This window comes from Phaenicophaeus curvirostris, chromosome 4, assembly GCF_032191515.1.
Source record: "Phaenicophaeus curvirostris isolate KB17595 chromosome 4, BPBGC_Pcur_1.0, whole genome shotgun sequence".
In the NCBI taxonomy this organism is placed as follows: Eukaryota; Metazoa; Chordata; class Aves; order Cuculiformes; family Cuculidae; genus Phaenicophaeus; species Phaenicophaeus curvirostris.
In genome coordinates this window covers 7,777,165-7,801,294 of record NC_091395.1, presented here as the reverse complement: position 1 = coordinate 7,801,294, position 24,130 = coordinate 7,777,165, and the positions used below count along the sequence as shown (strand labels likewise).

At 36.9% G+C, this 24,130-nt stretch overlaps 1 long non-coding RNA gene across 1 annotated transcript; it reads left to right on the top strand.

Moving 5' to 3' along the window:
• Positions 1-420: 420 nt before the first annotated feature.
• On the top strand, positions 421-17,582 carry LOC138719622 (uncharacterized). Its single transcript, XR_011337251.1, has 4 exons — positions 421-538; positions 1,290-1,523; positions 1,876-2,054; positions 17,488-17,582. It is a non-coding gene; the product is annotated as an uncharacterized lncRNA (long non-coding RNA).
• Positions 17,583-24,130: the final 6,548 nt, after the last annotated feature.

Genomic DNA, 24,130 nt, shown 5'->3' with positions numbered 1-24,130 from the left:
GAATATAAGCAAAGGTTCTCACAAGGTAGGTAGCAAGCAGCTGCGCTTGGCTTTTCTCTTCAGACTCTATTTTGTTTAAATAACTATTTAGGAAATCAGAGAAAGCATAACCAGTGGAGTTACATTTCAGTAATTATGTTGGTTGTTTCTCATTACTTTTTCATAGGGGTAAGAGTCATCCGTAGCTGCTGTTGGGAAGGTGTGCCTCAAAGATTTGCTAAGCTCCTCCAAATAATAAGGTCTCCAAGGTTTCAATAATTTGAAGAGAAGATCTAATTGCTTATATATTAAAGAACCAGAATAAGGCACAGTCAACTTGGATTAAAGCATGGTGCTCTTGTCTTGACAGGGAGGCTTATTGCTGTGTCTTGAGAGGGATTTTATTTGGGACTGTAGGTGAAGGATGAGAAGGTCTATGAATCCCTGCCATAAATGTTTATGCAGATGATGACTCTGGGTTTTCCTCTCCCAGTAAGTTCCTCTTATTAGTGAAATTTGCAAAGGTGCAAGCAATACTACTAAATGCAAGAATTTAAAGGTGAACATTCTGCTTCTGCTTTTCAAATATTTTTACAGGTATAGTATGCAGCCCTTGCATAAAACCTTTGTATTAGCAAAGAACTGTAAAGTAATATGTGACTATCACTAAACTCAGATGTAAAGGAAAATTGTCTCATTTCACTCTTATTGCCATCATGTTGCAACTTTGTTTTCTCCAGTATATTCAACAGGTGAGGAGTAGAAGACCTGTAACACTACTGTCAGTAACTTCATTATTTCTTTCTGAAGACTGACAATTTATGCTATGTTGAAGGAGAGGGATTGTCTGCCTGTTAATATTCTGGAATAATTTTTGGAATTGCACCTTGAGTTAGAGAGGAAAGCCTGATACAGTGAATCCCTGAAAGGACTATAAGTCTTCCCCACCCCCAACATATTTTATACTCCTAACAGGATGTAAAACAAATATACAACTATTCTTTACTAGCTCTTACTTATGTCAGCTATTTAAAATATTAGATAATATTTTAGATGTACATATGTGTGTATGTTAGGTGGTAGAATTCCATTAGAATAGAAACAAAATGCTAAAAATAAATTATCTTCATTCTACACATGGTCACAATCAGTATTTTCCAACTGTGCCCTCTCTAATGTTAGAGTACTTGTTGTAGCATGGAATTTAAAGTAAGTTTATAGTGTATAAATGTCATGTATTTAATGCTATGATCTGTGCTAGCTACACTCATGGACAGTTTACTGCATCTCTCTCCTGATATATCAAACAGATTGTGGAAGATTTGAGGCTTTCAAGACTTGCTTGGCAAACCCCTGGAAAACTGCAAACTTTACTAGTTTAATGGTGTACAGACCTCTGTCTCCTCACCAAAAAACCAATATTTTACAACATCCAGGATTCACAAGATCACAAATATTTTCCCCAAAGCTGATGAATTACAGGTTACCTCTTTGAGTTGGAGACCACAAGTGAAGAACAGAACAGATCCAAATGGCACAAAAGGGTAAGAAGTTGTAAACACTGACAATCATCACTTTTCCATAGGCATAATGCTCAACTGTGGCTGCTGTCAGGAAGCTGTGCTTTAAAGGTTTACTGAGCTCATTCAAATAACACTTCAAGGTGTCAGTGAGTTGAAATGGAGATCTAATTGCACAGATGTGATGAAGCCAAAGAAGAAGCAGGTATGTTCACTTTAGTCAAATTGGTTTAAAGAATGCCATTGTGGCTGTTACATGTTCTGTAATAGTGGAAAGTACCTAGCTACTTGTGAAAGCTGTGCTGTTCTTTGCCACGTGCTGGTTATATCTTGCTTTTACTCATTTCCACTCATTTCTGTTCACTTACCTTTCTAGGTCACTTGGTCGTTAAGGCTATTGGAATTCCAGTCCTCGCAAACTGTCTGTATGGGCTAGTGCTGTTTGTGGCACACTGCACTGTCCTAGTCTCCCATCATCCACAGTCCTTCTGGCCTGCAATTCTTTGTTTTCCTTCTATTCCAGCCAGGACAGAGAGGTCAGGAAGATGATGCACAGTAAGTATTCCCCTAATATGAAGTCAGGAGATGCTTCTGGCTAGACATTAATCATCACACATTACTCATAGTCAAAGGAATCATCCTATTCTCACACAAAGTGCTCCTAAAAAGTTCTTTTTGTCCCGCAGTAACAGCAATCTAAAGAACTATTAAGCAGCAAATGCATGCAACCGTGCACAAAACCAATCTGGATGATCCCATCCCACAGACTCCTGGTGTGTTCTGGTTCCTGCAAGTCTGGCTGACAGAGCTTACTTCCCAATCTGTCTCTCCACTTATACAGTTAGGAGAACACTTTTAGGTCTATTAAAAGCTAAGCATGTGAATAATCCATGTCTTGCAGTTGTTTAAAGGACAAATATACTGAATATAAGTCATGTAAATAGTATTTGGTGTGCAAATTCAAACTCTCTTCCATCTTTTTCTCTTCATCTACCTCCTTATTTGCCTGAAGTACTGCTCATTGTCTCCTCTATGCAGGAAAATCTACTAAACTAGTAAAACCTATGGTAAAGGGCATTATACTTTACGCCAGAAATATGAATGCACTTACTTAACATCCATGTAATGGGAGTCAATTTTATGCAGTTTTCAAAAGTGTCAAAAAGCTTATGTGCTATTCTTGAAATTATGACCATGCTACAAAGTTTTAGTTGTTTTCTACTTTTTGTTTATATCTCTCCTTAATTTATTTGTGTATTACACAGACTTATTCCAGTGAACATTCTGAGTTAGTGGCATTAACAATAATTATGATTACACAAAAAAATTCTCAATTGCTATTCTATTTTTCTCATCACGTATCAAATTCAGAGAATATGATTTGTTCCTGTAAGTTATTATGAGGCCTTGAGCAACTAGATCTAACTTTGATATCAGCTGTAGTTTGAGCAGGTAATTGGACTACGTGAAATCCTGAGGGCCCTTCCAGTCCAAATTACTCCATGAGTCTAAGAAACGTGAGTTATTCAGTTAGATTCATGCAATGCAAAGACAGAGACCACCAAATAAATTTGCTCAATGTGCTACTTCTGAGTAAGAAGCAAATCAAAGAAAAGGTGTAACATAAGGATTACAAAAAAAATGATAATTTCCGCTTGTGATTTCACCAGAATATACCATAATCTCTATTTTACACTAGAACATGAGTGAAATCACCTCTTGATTAGAACTTTGCAACTACTTACAATGACGCTTCATGAAAGTTGTTGGGGAAGAAGTGAAACAGAACACCATATCCACTTCAAACTTCCAGGATATTTGTTGCATTATAATTATCTAGTATCAAACTTGGCTACATGAACATCATTACTTTTCCAAAAACTGCTGGAGTGTTTTTAATCGCCACTAGGAGCTAGGATTCAAAGATTCAAATTTCTTCTACAGTATTAGTCCTGTGCTGTTGGCATCATGCATGAGCCTTAGTTCAGTAGTAACTCAGGCAGACAAGGGCTACCAGTACTGTTTCCTTCAGCACATGCACTTAGTTTTCCTTGGAGGATCTCCTGTTTAAATTCAGACTTGGCTCAGCACTGCTTAACTTGGGAGGTCTGACTGGCTCATAAACAAAATGAAGTGGCTACAAGCCACTATATTCATTTGGTCTCCATATATTTGGATTCACCTTCTCTTAATCGCATATATTTGATTATGATTCATCAGGGACTTCAAGAACATCATCTGACAGTGAAGTCATTTGAGAGCTTTCTTTACTAATTTGTTGCCTACGAACTCTCTGTCATCCTCCACCTACTCCAAAACCCATGAATGTTCTTGAGTGGGTCCTAAACGGTTTTGGAAAGCCAGACTGCATACAGCAAGGGTGTTTTATGCACACTTTTTGAAGACTGTGATGGAGCTGTGCCTGCTGAAGCGCTCCCCAAACAATTTCTTTGGTGACATGGTTCCATATGAATTCTGACATGTATAAATGTCAGCTTCTTATATTAACCAATGAAGCAGGCAAAACACTGTAAATTGTTGCTCATTGCTGTCAAGCATATGAATGTGTTGGCTGCTTGAAATGATATTTTTGCCTAGCGAGAAAAGTGTTTAAAACTGGTCTTTCTGTGAGCAATTTCATGAGGATGCACCTTCTGAAAGTTCCTGCTGAAGAGATGGCTTTTTGGCCATTAGGCATACATGCTCTATTAGATTAGTGTCTGCACACGCAGCATAGGTTAGGTATACACAGAATTTTCTTGGTGGGCGTAAAGTAAGATTAGTCTTTATTACAACCACTAAAAAAAAAAAAAAAAAAAAGCATAATCAGAACAAAACCTCGGACATTTGGCTGTTAACAACAGAAGACAAAAGAAACCCAGGAACTCTCCAGGAGGTTGATATGGTAGCCTTGTTTGTTTATGAGCCTATCTTTTTCCTAGCCATGTCCATTTATAGCATGAAGTCCAAAGATGACAGTGATCGTTTTCATCTAGTTTTTTGCAGCCTTTTGGATAGGGCTTTAGACGTTTTGAGGCAGATGCTGCAATATTTTGAGGAAATGAGGCTTTTCCAGGAAGTACAGGTGGAAGTTCACTGCTCCATCTAAAGAAAAGCAGTTCTGACATATGTTTCCTGAACCTTTAAGAGGACTTACAGGAAAATGTGAAAGGAACAATCTTTCTGTTTCTGAAAAAGAGGTTATGGCTGAAGACCATACTCACACATGTTGTGTAATTTCTCGTTGGCTTTTCTTTCCTGTGGTTATGCGCAAGACTGCTTTGGCTATGGGAGAATTCTCTTGCTTCTTTAAATCCACTATGACATTAATGATGAATAGTAAAGACCACTACACTACACTTTGCACGCTAATCAGTCTTTGCATTGCTTTATATCTTGTACCATATGTACACTGTGACTTGGCTGGGATGAAAAACTGGCAGCACTTACTCTGATTGTTCTTATACTGATCAAACAGTAACACAGTTTGACAGAAAATTTATAAACCATCATGTCGTAAAACAAAACCAGCATAAACTAGCTTGAGCAAAGAAGGTGTAGTTAAAAAGAAAAAGAAAAAAACCTTAATGAAAAACAAATGAAACTGCCCATCTGTGCAATTGTACTTTTTTTGATGCATGAAGGCAAATAAATACTGTGAACCTTTTGTACAGTCAGTCTGAAGGTATTGGAAAAAGCTTTTTTGAAAGTTAAGAAACAAACTGTAACACAGGCTCTATAATTCACACTGTGAATCCATTGGAGGTAGTCGGGGAAAGATTTGTCAGTAGTATTTACTTTGCCTTTTCTTCTTTCTTATCTCTAATAATTGCCTCTTACATATCCTTAGCCATTGCTTGTTTGTTTTACATTTAGGATCTTATGTCACATGTGAGTTACTACAAGGAAAATAGACTTTAACAAATTCAGGGGGCCAGGCAGTGAGATACATGTCACCAGTTTGTGCCTAAGAAGACAGGGTGGTGAGTCAGAAATGTTTTATTTGTAAAATGAATACAGCAATTTTTCAGCCTCATCTTTTATAAGTATGTATCCACATCATAAAAAAAAATAATATAAATAATCAGAGGCAGGCAGTCATAAAAGATTCGAGAAAGCCCATTTTAGAAAAATCTGAGTTGGTAGGTGGGGGTCTATGAAAGGAAACTAAGGGAAAAAAGGAAACCAAGAGAGGATGCAAACATTCTGGCAAACCAACTTAACTCACAAAAATGATTGGAAGAACAAGCGGCTGTCAATAAATAAGGGTTTTGATAACCTGATAATCCAAAATAAATCATGAAAAAGCATAAGCAAAGACAGCACAAGCTTATAGAAACAAAATCTGAGGTCTTAACATAAGAAGACAATAAATCAGGAAAATGTATGTAAAAAGCATTACATACCTTCTACAAATATATCAGAAGTTAGTTAAAGGTAGTTAAAGTAAGAAAAAGAAAAAAGGACTGGTTGAATATGTATCGCAGATACTTATTGAAGAAGATAATATAGGATACATAATATGGTATAATACTTTATGGTTGCCTTTATCAAAAAATATTATAGTTTATCTATGGTTAATGCAGTAATGTTAATGGGGAATGAGAGGACAAGAACCAAAATCTCAGCTTAGAAAAAAAGTGATACAGATATACTATTTCAAGAAATTAAAAATAACGCACCTACAGTGGTTATGTCCTGGAACCCTCTGGGAAAAAAGAGAAGACTCTGGGGAGAGCTAATAGCAGCCTTCCATTACTTAAAGGGAGCCTGCAGGAAAGTTGGGGAGGGACTCTTTATCAGGGAGTGCAGTGACAGGATGAGAGATAACAATTTTGAGCTGAAATAGGTCAGGTTTGGTTTAGATATTTGGAAGAAATTTTTTCTTGTGTGGGTTATGAGGCTCTGGAACAAGTTGTCCAGAGAAGCTGTGGATGCCCCATCCCTAGAGGCATTCAGGGCCAGGCTGGATGAGGCTTTGAGCAGCCTGATCCAGTGGGAGGTGTCCCTGCCCATGGCAGGGAGTTGGAACTTGATGATGTTTAAGGTCTGTTCCAACACAAACCTTTCTATCATTCTATGAAAATAATATGATACAAAATAGCTCCCACCTGGGTTTTTAGCCACCAGCTCCCTCCCCCACAAAAAAAGTTCTAGTGGGAAACAACAAATATGATTTGTATTCATTTCAGAAGCATTTTTAATGGTACTGCAACATATTTGAAAAAACAGGTTAGGGAGATAACATAAAGGGCAACCAGTATTAGCTTTAACATACTTACAGTCAGATTGCAGAAAGTCCAAGACCACATTGATACGAAAGTCACTATGGTTTTCCTAGAGGTTTTCCTGGTTTTAGTGCAATAGAATCCTTCTAGTTATAGCTTGGAGGATAAAAACCAGAATATAATCATAAAATGTGTATAAGACTCATAGCTGCGAGAACAGAATAAGTTTAAATATGAAAATGGACTTGAGAACAGGAGAAATATTTTGCAATCAAATGGAAATAAAATCTAATAAAGTGCTCTATGTCTATTTGAAATAGAACAATTAAGAATTGACTTGGTCTGCAAAAAAATCCCCATTAATTTGGAGAACTATGAATATAACTAAGAATTTGACCAAGCTGTAATGAGAGAACTTAGTATTTCACCCAACTGATCTGAGTAATTATTAATATTCATCACCTCCAGCATATTTGTTAAAGTTCTTATATTAGACCATTTATTCTGGCTAATTGCATTGTCTCAAAGACTTGAGAACATAATATGTTCATGTAGAAGGCAAGGGGCAAGTGTAATCTCAAAACTGTAAATAAGCAGACCTGAATAATCCTTAAACAGTTTTATCTGAGGTCTCTTGAGGGAGGAGAAAGAATCATTGATGTTAGAGAAGGCAGAGTAGGAGTCAGAGATGCTGAAGGGGTCACTGAAAGAAAGTTATTCAGGCCAGCCTCCAGATCTGGCAAACAATTTGAAGACTGGAAAACAATTTTACTTATTATGTTTTTTGAATGACAGTGGAAATATAAATAAACTCAGTGCGGTGTTGTCAATGCAGAAGGATTTTATGGGAACAGAGATGTTTTAAAGGCATGTGGACACAAATGGCAACAAGAAGAGCATAACTAGTGAAAGTTGAAAGCGTTGAAGAGTAGATAAAGAGAAAAGCAAAGATACTTTGATTGCCACTATATGTATAAATATTCCTCCAGTTTTATGATTTAACTGAAATTTACCTCAGCGCTGCCTGTTCTGAGTTTCTATACAGAATTTACAAATATGAAGACTGTATGATGCTTTATCACAGTCCTTGTAGTACATGACAACGTAAGTGGCCATTGCAGCCCTGTAGCAGTTTTATGGCTTTTGTTTGTTGCTGCAAGCATACCATAGATACATTTAAAAAAAGATACATCAAACCAAAACAATGCAAAAAAAAGCCCTGTTAGAATTCACGTGAACTTTGGGGAGAAGCCCAAATTGAGGCTAAACCAAATGTTTCAGTTTACTCTGCCTCAAATAAATAAAACAACCCAGTGGGACTACATCCCTGTAGCGAGATGCAAACTTTACCTGCCAGTGATTTGAGGCAGATGTAGACTCAGCTGGCTTGGCTTCAGTGTGATGCGAAAGAAACACAAGCTTTTTGGGGTTTTATAGTGGAGGTTTGCTGAGTGCAGCTGCTCCCTCAGCATATTATTAACTCAAAACCATTTTCATTTAAAAAAAAAGAAGAAGAAAAGGATTTCTGGCATTTCTTTATCATGTAGGGGATCTCTTGGACTATTCTAGGGGGAGGTATTTGAAAACTGCTGTGGAGGATGTGGTGCACTAAGATTAATACAAACTAAATGGAATCTAAAGAATAGTAGTAAGGATAAAAAAGAAGACAAAATGGGAAATATTAGAGTTGCATCCCTCTGGAGCTTTCCCTAATATGCACCTAGGACCCTAGCAGAGACTTTCTATCAGATCAGTCACAAGAAACTTATTAAAAAACTCATCACATTTCTTCTCCCTCTACTTTACTTCTATGGCAGCTGTGTAGTTTCTAGAGAGATGAATAATATTATGATGGCCATAGTATTGTAGAATCACTGGATAATTGAATTTAAGTCTGTAAATGCCTCCTGAGATCTATCCTGACCCAGTGGGAGACTTAAGTATGCCTGCATCTCTTAACACATTTGTCTAGTGAGGGGAGGGTCCACGGTTTCCCTGGGCCCATTGGATAACTTTATGAGTATTATGTCTGTTTACTGTCTGAACTCTGAATAGTTTAATAGTTGTTCCCTTTTCAGTTTACTTAATTCGTTTGCATGCCATTGTCAATTTTGTCCTGTCTTGTCTTGATTAAGTAGCATCAGTTTCAGCTTTTCCTTTCTCCCTCTTCCCCTCCCCTGTCTCCTTGTCCCCTTTCCCTTGATTCTTTACCCTTTCTTATTCTTGTAACCCTTTTCCAGACTTTCTTTAAATGGTGAACCTTCCTAGTTTGGTATTTCCTGGGCAAGGTCTAGATGCCTCCTGGCACAGTGACAGGAAGGGCTTCTTCTTCAGTCTTTCACAAGCAATGCACAAAATACATCCTGATGTGATGCTTGCCTCCTTCCACAGAAGAAATCTTTGGTTTATGTTCAGCTTTTGGTCCGTGGTGCTCCTTAAAATCTCCTTTTAACAGCTGCTGCTTAACTGTTCTTCACTCTGGTTTTGCGCACACAGTTTTTCTGATCTAAGCTAAATATTTTGCACTTGACTTTCTTTGATTCTGTAATTGTCTAAGTTTATACTGAACTTTTACTCTATCCTAAGAGACAATCAGTCCTTCTAATTTAATATTTTCTGAACATTCAGTAAGATTTCTGAGATAGTGTGTGCTGATTTTTTAGAAGCACTGGTTTTCTTCCATTGAGGTTGTACTAATTTTATTATTAGAAAATGACTGTCATGAGCTGGAATATGGAAAACGCTATATGAGGATGGTTCTTGTGATTTAGCTTAAAAGTTTATTGTCTGGGATGGATAGAGACAAACTCTTATAGAGGAAGGTGCCATAGTGCTAGTACGGGTGGCACGGTTTAGGAATTGGCTTTACCTCATGGGTCATACGCCAGACCGCTTTGTTACAAAGTTTTCTTGGGGCAAGGGGACGTACGTATGTATTCTCTCTTAAGAATCTTTGATGTGAAAACTAAGATTGCATGCTGCCTACTTGTTCTGGTTTTATTTATTTAGCACTGAATACAATAGGCTCTGACCTTTTCCACCACAATACCTAAGCACGTAATGAGGTGAGAGTTTGAAAAAATGTGATTTTATTGAGTCAATCATTCTTCTGAGTGAACACTCTGACTGTTGCAGTATACTACAGCAAATCATAGTACATAGTGCCTTTCAATATGTTGTCAGAGAGTAATTCTATTTTTTTGTACCACTTCTACCACTTATATAAAAAACCAGTCTGGCATACCTCAATAATTTTGCAAAACATCTACAAAGACTCCAGGACAGATCTCCTGATAGCTTGTTAGCTGTTATTGTTTTAATGAAGATGGTTGATCAATTGATTAATTGATTGAGTGATGAGTTAGTGAAGAAATCTTGGGGGAATGTGTGTCGCTTTTGCAGCATTTCCTGTAGTAGTTTTGACTACATCTGCTGGTGAGCTGTACATGACTTGGAAAAAGTGGTTGTCTCTGGACTGCCCTTATGCTATGCCATGCACCAGCCAGGAAAGATGAGGTTTTGGGCTTCCCTTTCTATCAATTTTTCTAAGCGGTCTTGTCTTCCTTTTGCCCTGTCCAACGGTTTTCTTCCATGGCATTTTGGTGATGTATTTTTCTATCTTAAACAAGAAAACATGCTAAACATGAGTACTAGGCTGCCTTTGATGTTTCCAGACCACACTAGACTATTCTACCTACATAAAGACTCCTGCATTTATATATTACTAGTGTAATGCATTAAAATATATCAAATATTACATGCATGTTATGTTGACACATTTTGCGTACAAGGGTGTTTTACTGATACTGACAAGAAGGGATGATGACAGTAAAGTTAGAATGAATGTCATACCGCTTTGGGGATTTACAGGATACAATTCAGCTGACTTCATTCAGTCTATAATAACCCACACCGTTCCCTGACATGAAAAACCTATTTAGTACTAGAATCCACACACCTACTTGCAAAGCCAGCTTCATTCAGTTTGATTTATTGATCCATTAAGTGGGTTTTCAGACCTAACAAGTAGCCCCAGATAATCATTTTGCTCCCACCTTTCCTCTGGGACAGCAAGGGTCAGTTTCTGTTGTAAGCTCTTAACTCCAATTTTAAATTAGCTGGAAGTCATTAACACTCAATATAAATTCAGCAGCAAGCTTGAAATGAGCTGGTGGTCTGGCTAGGCTTATACAAGACCATCATCCTTAAAGAGGAGGTATCTCCATCCAACTCAACTAACACTTTTTTTTTGTCAGAATTATCTAATGGTATTGTTGCTGTTGCAACTTGGAGATGTACGGAAAAAGTTGAGACTACTGGTTGCTTTCAGGGCTCAAACAAAATAAAGATCATTGCCCCATGAAAGTCCTAAGGTGTAGTTTTACATGTATAATTTTCAGAGCAGTATGTTAAAATATTAGGTTCCATTTCAAACAGTGACCATGCCATACTTTTTAAAACAAACCTGTGGTGCAGCTCTCCTGAAATGACTAAAAACCAAGTAAGTAGAAAATATTTCATTGTTTACTTATACAGATATCCAATCTGCATGAATAAATCGGGTGTTTTGGCACAAACATAATCTGGTAGGCAGCTAGATGGTCAGGTGCATGTTGGATTTTATTTACTTTTTTACCTGCCCATAGAAACATCGGTTGTGCTTACGCTTTGGAGATGAATGGTAAATTGGGAGCCTTATCTTTCATGCTGTTAGGTTTATTAACATGAAAACCCACTAAATTAATGAATAAAGTTGCAAATCCTCAGTAATTTGCAATCCATCTTAGGGACCCATAAACAGTTCTTGGTTTTTACTGGTTAATCATCTGATTTTTTCAGATAATAGCATTCTCTTCCAGTAATACTTTTTTTTTCCTGTTAGCAAGTGTTGTATATTCATCTGTTGCTTCCTAGGTATTATGGTTACCTAATATAGTCTTGTTTTCTGAGGAATACTCCCTTCTTATTTGTCATTAATGCTTTAAAATGTATTATTAAACCAAATATAATAAAGACAATTTCAATGTAAAAAAAATCAAAAACACCTATAGCCAAAACTGTTTTCCTAAAACCTGTGGGACCTAGCAGACTGCTAATTTTAGGCCCTTAAAGGAAATGAAATTCTGTTGTATTAATAAAACTCTAGTAGCTGCCACCCAAAACACAGAAACTCCTCTCAGCACATGGGAAAGGCTCACTCAAGGCAACTAAATGCAGTAATAGTTCTCCCAGACGCTGTTTTTTAATTGTTTGTATGTCTGTAGGACAGATGAGAAAAAGGTGAAAGAATCTAGCATAGGAGTTAGGAAGAGGATGGCAGACACAGCTTAGTCTAACATGGAGAATGTGACCCCAAGGAAACAGCTGTTGGGAGAGCATTTTGTCTAACAGAGGTTTGGAAAGATGAGCAAGAAAATTGTCTTTTGATTTTGCTTATGCTCAGGAACAGAAGACTTTATAAATTTCTGTAACTTAGTAAGGTGGCATCAGAGAACATCTAGCTTCCCACACACGCCCTTCTTACTGGAAACAGCCTGCAATGTTTATACTTTTCTGCTGATTGTTCAAGAGAAAAATAGGCAATGCTTTTCTAAACAGTTTTGCATATAAGGAGTAGTACATTTTGATATACTTCACTTTTGCTGTAGCATAAGAGTAGTTATCAAACTCTGGACTGCTGTGAAAGTAAATCTTAACTAGGCAGACATTTCCTGTTGAAAGATGAAACCTTCCATTATAGTTCTTTTACTTTGCTGACCTGCAAATAAGTTGTTAATAGCATATTTTTTCTGATTAGGAAGTGGAAAGAAAGCACATACTTAGTGCTACAGAGGGAAAAATCTTATATTTTTGTTTAAAACATCCAAAGAATTATAGATGTGTCCATATACTATTTGTCATGCCTGATGGCAACTTTCATTTTTTGTAAAAATTCCAGTTTTTCAGAATGCTGGCATGTGAACTGAGGTGTAGCACTAGTAAATGATTATTTGTTGTACACCAGCATAGTATGATACATTTTTTTAGTGTTTTAAAATTTCTTAATTTCAAGCTCAGAGGGGGTCTTAAATTGTAAACTGTATTAATTTAATTGCAAGATTTAGATATAAATGATATCTGCAGATTGGCCCTCAGATGAAATGAAATAAGAATAAATAAGAAAAATCTCATCTTTGATTGCCTTCCTTTTCCCTGCTAGTCAGTACGGAAGACTCAATGTAAATATTTCATTTTATGGCAATCCTGCACTGTTTAATAGGAAAGGAAAAGCTATTTAAAAATAAGTACATTTTCCCAGGAAAATGAAAATAAATTTCTTTTATATTATGTGTTGGTCTAGGGAAAATTTAAATACTGAAGAATTTTGACTGACATTTCTTGTTTGGCTGCAAGTTATGTGAGGATACCTTAAGAGTCTGTACTACATGTACTGGCATACAGGTACAGCCATTTTAATCTGCCATATTTTGGCCTTCAGAAAAGAATGATGATATATCATGAAGATTCGCAGTAACTTATAGTTTGTAGTCTAGGTAAGAAATCGGTCCTTGGGAATGCAAACCAACCAACCTACCTTACATGGTACCAAGAAGGGTTCTCTGGAAAGAAAATTGTCTTGGGATATTTGTGGGGTTTGGGATCTTTTAAGAAAGCCAACATTTTGGGTGGAAAGAAGATACTGAGTGCTAATATTCTTTTATGTAAAATTTGTGGATTTATTTATCAATAATAAGAAATAGCATAAATTCTTGGCAATTTTGGGCCAAGTAACTCTATGCAACTTTATAACTCGTTTTGGAGTTTGCTGGTTAGCTGTGAATTAAAAGAGAACTGTCAATACAAATAGGAATATAGTGTCCAAACAACTTATTTTAATTCCACAGTTTTTAAAATCCTACATGGTAATGGGTTACAATGAAAAGCAGTATGAGATGTCTCTTCAGAAGTGACAGGTAGACTTCTTCAAAGGATCTCCAGTTTCACAGATACATCCCCAGCTCTGAAACTGTGCTAATTTTTCACAATATAACAAATATTTAGTGATTTAAGCCAATAATATATTTACACATGTATATGACAGTCATGGGAACTGGTTAATTGGTTGATCGAGGTGCACGCTCACATGTGAAAACTATGTTTTCTTCCTGCAAACCTTCAGCAAATATGATAAAGTTTCCATACCAGCTGTCTGGTAACAAATATTATGAAATAAATTGTTTCACTGGCTTAGATCCTACATATGGACAATTTCTTTGTAATCCTCCTTGAGAAAAAATATGAGCCAAGACTACTTATTTCATCGTAGAGGAACCTGAAAGAAGTGCAGTCCCAAAAAGGCGTAGTCCTCTAAAGTCTGTTCTCTCACAATTTGAATGAGAGCCCTGAGCTTTTGTGAATCCTGAGCAGTGTAACTGGGAATAGAGTAAAGTAAAATATAATGAAGTTCTTTTTTGTACATGGGAAAGTTTGCACAACAGAGGACATAACCCAAAATAAATCCTTAAAAAATGAATGGAATTTATGTAGGGTTTGCAGTATTCTGTACAAAGGAATCATATTGGGGAAAAAGCCTAAGACAGTGCCTATAAGTATTTTTGATTGAAGATATATTTTATATTTGTTTAGCTTGCATTATATTAAAATCATTCTCAGATATTACGTCTCACTGAGGTAACTGATTTTGGAATTTAATCACTGTGAAACTTGGAAACAGAAAATATAGTAAGACAACATGATTGCAACTCTGAAAATGTATTTTAAGTTTCGTGTATATAAATATATTTCATAGCACCTCAGAAATATGTCCTGCAAATGTTCAAGATGCTGAGATACTTTAATTTTAGGAACTTCACGTCAGAAGGATTCTTCAGTATTAATTAAAGCAATTTGTCTTAATTATATGGATAAACATTTGAAAATCACTTCATGAAAGTAGCAAAAAAAAAAATCTTCAAAATATTAGCATGACACTTGAACAGACCTGCAGTCTGCTTAGTCCAATTGCTGATATATAAAAGAAATAACCTGAGGGGGATTTAATGAAAGTAAATGGAATGACTAGTGTTCCCATGTGATTATTTGATTTACTTTTAATAACGCAGCACATAAATAATTCAGACCCAGCTGTTCAAATCTAATATTGAGCAACAGTAGCAAAATGCTGTTTTTCCTTTTTTTTTCACTTAAGCAAATGTGTCTGAACACATATTCTGAGTTTACATTCCTTCTTTACTCAGTGATTTTTCAACAATACTTTAAAATATAAATATATATATGACTACTTACTACTATTTATTCTGCATAATCATGAATTAAAATGTAATTGTATTCCAAACGGTTCCCTGGTAGAAATATGAAAGATTTATACTTTTGAGCTTGATTTAATTTTGATTTCATTTTGGTTTATCAAGTAATATGGATGTTTTAAAAAGATTTTTATAACCTCTCAACAAGGTCCATCTGCTTTCCTCCTTCCCCCTTTCCATTTCTCTTTTTGTCATTTCCTTTCCCCTTGCCCTTCCTCCGTATTCTTAACTCTATAATTTTGTTTGTTCAGTTGGTGTGGTGGTTTGACCTTGACTAGATGCCACGTGCTCACCAAGCCACTCTATTATTTTCCATCCTCAGCAGGACAGGGTAGACAAAATATACCAAAAGGCTCAAGGGTTGGGATAAGGACAGGGAGTTTACTCAGCAGTTACTGTCACAGGTAAACCAGACCTGACTTAGGGGAAATTATTTTAATTTATTACCAATGAAAATCAGAGTAGGATACTGAGAAAATAAAAATGGAAATCTAAAACACCTTCCCCCACCACTCCCTTCTTCATGGGCTCAACTTCACTCCCAAATTCTCTATCTATTCCCCTCAGCAGCACAAAGGGATGGGGAATGGCAGTTGCAGTCAGTTCATCATACAGTATTTCTGCCACTCCTTAATACTCAGGGGCTGGATTTCTCACCCTCTTCCTTTGCTCCAGCATGGGGTCCCTCACATGGGAGACAGTCCTTCACAAACTTCTTCAGTATGAATGCTTCCCATGGGCTGCAGTTCTTCATGAAATGCTCCAGCATGGATCCCTTCCACAGGATGCTGTCCTTCAGGAACTGCTCCAACGTGAGTTCCCTATGGAGTCAGAAGTCCTGCTGGCAAGTCTGCCTCAGTGTGACTTCATCTTCATGGGTTCACAGGTTGTGCCAGAAGCCTGCTCCAGTGCACGCTTCCTACAGGGTGACAACCTCCTTTAGGTGTCCACTGTTCTGGCATGGGTCCTCCATGGGCTGCAAATGGATATCTACCCCACCTTCAACTTCCATTGATGGCAGTGGGACAGTCTACCTCACCATGGTCTTCACCGGAGGCTCCAGGGGTATCTCTGCTCCAGCACCAGAGCACATCCTCCCCTCTTTCTTCACTGAGCTTGGTGTCTGCAAACTTGTTTCACTCACATGTTCTCAGTCTTATCCCCTGCTACTCTTGCTGCCTTCCAAGCTTTATTTTTTTTCACCTCCTTAAATATGTTATCACAGAAGCGCTACCACTGTTGCTGGTGGGCTTGGCCATGGCCAGAAATGGGTCCTTCTTGGAGCAGTTGTATTAACTCTGTTGGACATGGGAAGATTCTTGCAGCTTCTCACAGAAGCTTGGAAGAGGAGGGAAGAAGAGGACATTATTTTGCTGTTTAGTTTGGCTTTTTGTTTTTCCTTGGATGATTCAGATTAGCTTTTTATTCTCATCCGATGCGAGTGCTGGACATTTTTTTTAGGTAAGATATGTTGCAACTACACCAGGTTGGAAAAGACCTCCTGGATCATCAAGTCTAACCATTCCCATATGTCACTAAACCATCCCTGAGCAGCTAGTCTACCTGTCTTTTAAACACCTCCAGGGATGGTGACTCAACCACCTCCCTGGGCAGCCTGTTCCAGTGCCTGATTTATCTTTCTGTGAAAAATTTCTTTCTGATATCTAGTCTGAACCTCCCCTGGCACAGCTTAAGGCCACTGCTCCTTGTCCTGTCCCCTGTCACCTGGGAGAAGAGGCCAGAACCCTCCTCCCTACAACCTCCTTTCAGGTAGTTGTAGAGAGTAATAGGGTCACCTCTCAGCCTCCACTTCTCAAGGCTAAACACCACCAGTTCCCTCAGCTGCTCCTTGTAATGGTGAATTATACTGTTTTTAGATAGAGCAAATCTATTCCTTGAACAGAAAGCCAGTAATTTTTACAGTTTACCAAACAGTATCCACTATCGGACCTGGAATTTTGTGAAATTTTCTTGATGTGTCATAAGAGAGGCAGTATAGAGGAAAAAATATATATGGAAATGGGATTCAGTCATGTGTGAAGATGTGTAAAATTAAACTTGTATCAAGTTTTCTAATATCCCAAAAAGGCCAAAGAGCAAGGCTGTTTCCTAAAAGCCTTACTTATGTCCTGAAAGCATTACTATGACTTGGATAAATCTATTCAGTTGTACTTATTAAGCACAAAACAGGGAAGAACTTCTAGTCCCGGAGTCACAGAGCAGCGACTCCCCAAGTCCACACTGCTTTAGGATTAAAATCCTCTATTCCATGTTTGTCTTGAAGAGAGTTGGCCGGAAGAGTCCTAAGTGGAGCTGGGTAGTGAACTAAAATTTATGTGAACAATCATAAAGTTCAATACTCAAATGAGAATTTTGGTCTTCTTTTCTTAAGTGGTAAAAGTAAAAGCAACTATAGTGATTTGTTAAGTAGTAAATGTATGTGTTGATTCCTAGGCAAAGATGTTAGAGGAGGGATAAAAAAGTGCACTGCTGTGACATGAAGCAGGCTGTCTGGCATAATGCACTGTCCCAGGTGGCCAAGGGAAAGGTGGATCCACCCTAAATATACAGTTAACACTTCCTACAAAGTGAGACTCAAGTTTAACTTTCTCTGAATGTATACTATTTTTAGCTTAAATGAAATTATTCCATATGCTGGTTTTACTAGTATTTTTCAAAAGAGCCTTTCCTAAAGGAGAGAAGTGCTGTTTTTTTACAGCAAGCATACATTCATCCAGTCTTCATTTTTTTTCTTATTTTATACTAAAACTAATTACATACCTTTTCCATATATAAAAGAAACATATGCATTTTATTATATTTTCATGTAATGAGGCATTCTATCTTTACAATATACTAAGGGGTGAAAAGAGAGAGCAGTGGACGATGTTTAGAGTTGCAGCCATCTTTATGAATCCTTATTTATTAATTTCCTTTCCTTCTTTTCTCCAGGGAACCTTGGAGGTGGTCAGGGTCACCACAGCAGACTGAAAACTGATTTGAAGCCTCAGAAGAGGTAATGTTTTTTCATTCCTCCCTTGTTTAATCTTGACAAACTAACTGTAACTCTCTGAGGATTAGTAACATGCAATCTGGCATAGTAGGACAAACCAGGTTTACAGTGTATCCTTAAACTTCATTAAGGATCTTCCATTCACATATGGTTAGAAAGATTTTTGTTTGGATCTGCGCTGCAGTAAAATCTGGGTCATTGAGCTAATGGATAATAAGAAATAATTAATATATAAATCCCTAAGCAATGATAATGATGTGGAATAGGTTTTTAAACCTGTTAGGATTTAAAAGATGCTGTAACCCCTTTTTTGTCTCATGTTAAGGTAGAATATACTTTGGTCTTTCCAGTTTAGGGGACATTTTAACTCCCAAAATCACAAGTGATGCTTTCACTTGCCCATGTTATGCATTTTCTTCTTAGCTGACTGTTTAAATCCTTCAGCTGCATGGTATTTGTGACTGTAAGCAGTAAATCTCCCTCTGAAAGTGAGCAACTACTTTTATGAATGTTGAGTGGGTAACCAAAATAGTGTTTCTCTTCCACAAGAGTGAATAGAGGTTTTGTGGTCAAGACATTTTAATCATATCACTATCATACTGTGCCCTTTACCTAGAACTAAATATCACCCAAAGTTTACTTTAAAATGAGCCTAGATTTAGCTCAAAAAAAAAGCTAATGAACCTTTGTGAACTTTCAAGACTGGGCTGAATTTCAACTTTGGAACAATAGCTGAAGCCAGGTGAGTTTTACTGTAAAAATTTCCAACTTGATTCCAGCAACAGTCTGACCTTGTTTAACTAAGTGCTTGTGTAACATTGAGGTCTGGTTGACAGATTTTTTTATCAAAAAAGAAAGAAAAGTAGAATTAGTGATAATAAGCTACTGTTGACATTGTATGCTAAATTTTTAAATATGCAGACTGAGGTAGTGTTACATATAAGTATTCTGTTTCTTCATCTGTACATATTCATTTATAGGAACCAAATGCCCTAAAAATTTAAAGGACTCCTCTAATTTATTGACATACTAGGACACTGAATGTGCTCTCTGTATGTATATAGATTTGTAAAATCTGAGACAAAATGTATGTTAAAAGCTATGACTTCTCAATCAAGCATTGATAATGGCTATAAAACCCTTTTAAAAAGATTTAAACTAAAAAATGGTTCCTTACAGAAAGGAAAGAGAATAAATGGAGGGATACAGTGAGAGAAGTGGAGGTTCAAGATACTAAAATACACCTCAAAACAAACAGCAAATTGTATACTTCTGATACACAGAGAAAGCATGGAAATCTGCATCTGCCCATAACCTAGTCCAAAACATTGCTTGGTCTTATAAGTAGATGGAGCTAGTGTAGAGATTCCTTCACATAGAAATGCAATTGCTTCAAGATGGACCACAGTGGTTGATAAAAATAGATAATGAATAAATAACAGTATATGCTGTGCTCTTGACTAGCTTAAAGACATAGGGATTTGTAGAGAGTTCACCCACCATTGCTCTGAAAAGTACTTGAAATTTGTACCACAAAGTCAAAATATAGCAAATACATATAACCAATTCCCTAGTTTAAGATCTGTGACCGTGTAGGCAAAAGACCAGATCAGTATATGTGCTGTGAGTTACTGTAACTCAGATAAGTACCCTTACGCTATGGCAAAGCTGATGTGACTAGATAAAGAAATAGGTAGCTAGCAGAGCATGGCAAGCATCCACCTGGAGCTTTTATTTGGTAGTGGTGGCATTGTGGTATTCTAAGGGTCAATAATTTCTAAGCTTCTTTTAATTGGAAGTAAAGATTGTGTAAAAGTTTTCTTTTTATAATATTAATCTATAGATTAATGTTTCCTATGTTTTAATGGTGGTGTAAAATGTTTAATTAGACTCAGTCATAGCCTGCTGGCAAGCCATGACCTTACCTTCAACTCAACATACTGGATAACGAGCTTGCAGTCTTTTTTGTTCTTTAACATAAATTTTAAGCCTAAATGTCATAAAGTATATTTTTTTCATGCCCCACTGAACGTTTACTGTAATGACAATACAGTAATATCTGTTTCTTTAAACAATTTTCTTCATTTCCTGGTTGGAATTTACCAGCGGGGAGTGGGTGTGTGTGTGTAGAGATATGGGGGTGTTTGTGGGTGTGAAAGGAGAAACAGAGACACAAAGAGGGCTGAAAGTTCAGCAGATTTTCTCAGTTTTCGACTACAGCTTCTGTTTTGTTGTCTGTACCTAAAAGAGAACATTAACTAGTGTAGGCTCATTGTAATGTAACCACTGCACTTAAGCAAGGCTTCTGCTCACCAGTAACTGTTCCTTAAGGTATTTATTAGTTCAAGCATATATTCCATAAAATGTACAGAGAGCATGACACTGTGTTTCAGTATATCATCGGGATGTGTATGTGTTTTAATCTATCTCTGTTCTACAATGGAAGTTAGGGTTTTATTTCCCTTACCTTGAGCTCTTCTGTTTCCTATGAAAGCTTCCTCTTATACTGCAGCACAGAAGGAAAGAAAATCTGTGTACCATTATATGCTGATACAACTAAATGCATGGAGTGGCTAGCATTTAAATGGCTTGGCTGCAAGTCAGAAAGGTATCCATAAAAAAAAAAGAAATTAAAACCCCCATATCTCTCTGTGCATGCATTCATGTATGCAAATGTATAAAATATAACTGGGACATGCCAATTATTTTTTTTCTCCTGGTTTTAAAATGGATTCCACTCTCTTATCACTGCCAAAATAAGATAAAATAAACCAAATGTTTCTTTCAATACATCTTGCAGTCTTTATCAGCTCAATAAACATACACTGGAAAACCAAAGAGAAACTATTGGTGTTCTTTAGCAGAGAGAGTGAAACAAAACCAGACATTCTGAGAGTTTATGAGAGCATGTAAAAAGATCATTTCCTGAAAAAGTCCCTAGCTATAACTTGAAGATCAAAATGTCCTTATTGGGAGATTGTATTAGTCACAAAATATGATATACACGTTGCATTTTGGAACTATCCTCTACTTAACACTTACTGTTGCTGGACTGGGAAAAAATAACACATATGTTGCTACCTTATTGGATATAGCAATAATAATGAAAAGCATAGAGGAGGTGGAGGGGAGAAGAAAGTAGATGCTAGAAGGAGCCAGCATTGTGCTGAGAGGACACGCTACACTGTAAGTGAAATTCCCTTCCAGTAACCTCTGGATTGACTTAGCTCTGCTACCTATGAACTTCTGGCTAACTGACAGAAAAATAAGCCATGCAACCTTCTACTTACATAAAGAATAAAACCAGCTCAGCCCCTGTCAGTACATACTGTTTTGTTCTACTGCCCTGGTTCATCAGATGCTTTTATTTTCCAGTTACTAAACTTGGAAACAAGGTCTGGTACAGCTCCTAGGTTGTTTGCCAGGCCTGTCAAAACCCTCCTGCAGATGCTTAAGATGCAGTTATGTATTTCAGTGTACATACGATTAACCCAAGTATAATATCATCTCCTCAGCACACATGGAAATACTAAGTGTATATGATGAGTAGGACAGGTTGAAAATTGTATATCAGAGCTGTTTTATTTAATATAAACCTGTGCATTTCTTGTTTTACTTGGATATTCAGTTATTTATGGAAAGAAAACCAAAGACAGCCCAATGAATCTGTCTGGAAGTATGGTTATGATGACTAGTGAAAACTACATTGGATGTTTCGTACAGCCACTGCAGGCCAAAGCCCAGCCATCTCTTATGAATCTCCAGGTGTTTCAGCAAAAAAAGGAATTATAAGGCATCAAAAGAGAGGCTGCTTGGTCAAGAATCCTAATCTAGAGAGGATAGTATGGTGATAAGGCATCTGTACTACAATTGTGTTATGATTTCTTTTAATTAAAATTATCTTCCAGCAGATTTTGTGATTTTAATTTTTAATTAAATCAAAAGTTTGGCTAAGGAGCATGGATGAAAACATCTTAATTATATAAAGAAAAAGGCAATAAAAATATTTCCTGGCGTATTAACCAACAATCAGAACTTAATTTGTGTAACATTTTTAACTGGAAATACTGTTAATTCTGCTCTGGTGCATATGAATGTGATGGATTCATACTGTGAGAAAGAGAGAAACTAGAGGGAATATAGGAGCTGCCACACTAAGTCAGATCCAAATTCTGTCATCTACAGCTGCTGGTGTATGGTGCTAGTCCACAAAGAAATGCATAATTCTGAGTAAGCAGAAGAATCATAAGCTACATCAAGTATGATTCTGATAAAACCCACGCGTTTTTAACACTAATTTGAACTTTATGTTTTTTATCTTCGTGTATCTTGTATGAGCTTCATTTTCATCTTTTATTTTCACGGCTTCCTGTGGCACTAATGCCTACAATTACATCTTGATGGTGGAAATATTTTTTAGTTTGGTTTTCCCTGCTGTTTTTGTTTCAGTTGCTGTCTCAAATTTATAATATTTGTATTATTGCTGTTTGATATTATCCAGCAGTGTTTTGTATGACAGTTTCTCAGGGGCCTTGTCCAATTTGGATGCCATTTCCTACATCGTTCTTTGCAAGCATAGTGATAAAATCTTCCATTCTTTATGAAGAAGAAACCGAGGCTGAGAGTGATAGGGTGAGAACAGAGCACAACTTGGCCAAGTTCACTCTGTCCTTTTGGGATGTAAAGGGCAATTTTCAAGGCTGCCAGCACTAAAGGAAGTTGTGACTGGCTTGTAAAGGCCATGGCAGTCTTCCTCAGCCAACCCTGGTAAAAAACATCCTTGTCCCATATTATTCTGCTTCTAGGCTGGGTATGGCTTTCTATTTTTACTTGGAAGACAGAAATGTGCTAAATTACAGGAGTCTTGGAAATTATTTTGTCATAGATACAGGCATATGAACTGCTTTTTTGCTTGCAATTTTGAAAGGACAGTGGAAGTGTTGATCTTTTGTCCTTGTGTAATCTCAGTCTTACATTTAAAGAGGACCCCAGCATTAAGGAGCAGAACAGATTGGTTTTAATGTAAAAACATCTTGAGAAACATTCTTAATGATCTATTGCTCACTCACAATTATCCAAAGTGTAATTCTAAATAGTGGAGTATATCTTCTTTTCTTGTGATCAGTACTGTACATTTTTACTTTCATGCCTTGTTTCCATTAATTCAACTGAGATGCTCATTAATCTGATATTCTTATTATCTCTATACTTTGAAAGAGACCAGATTTTCACCAGAAATCCTGACATGTAAGTAATTTTTCACCCACTCGGGAAAAAAAAAGAAAAACAAAACCACTTTAGTGTCTACAGGTCAACCACACATTCTATAAAGCAAGGGTTCGAGTAGTTGAGACAAATGAAAAAACATTTTCATTAACCCATTTAAAAGAGGGTGTATTTTTTAATCAACAGCCTTTTGAAATAGACCTACAACTTAATGCCTTTCTTGAAATTGGATCTTCTGCTCCTATATTATTTCAGAGTTTCTTCATTGCAGAATGTACTGAATAAGAGTTAGGTTTGTGGGGCTCTGTAAAGATTGTAGAATCTTAGAGTCATTGAGGTTGGGAAAAGACCTCTAAGATGATCAGTTCCAAGCTTCAGTGCAATACTACCATGGCTAATAAAACATGTCCTAAAGTGCCACAAGTATATGTTTTTTGAACACCTTCATGGATGGTGACTCCACCACTTCTCTGGGCAGCATTCATTGAGAGGTTGGAAACTAAGGGCTATTATTATTATTGCTTTTATTTTATTCCTCTGCAATGACTGAGAGTCAGGAACATCATCTGCAGTGATGAGAGTGCTGGAATTGCAAATAGTGTTTACAATCGGAGCTTCCTTTGTTAGAGCCCCCCAACCTGAGAAGGGCAGCCAGTCTGGTTGGCTGACATACTGAAAACCGAGCATCATCAAAACTACTAGAATTCCTCTTCTACCAGCCAAGTGAATGTATATTCCCACTTCCTCAACAACCCAAGTTTTCCTCTCTTTTTCCAGAACCAGAAACCAGCCTGTCAGCAGCGGAGCCCAGCCGTATCTGCACATTAAAACTATTCAAATTAATAATAAAACACACCT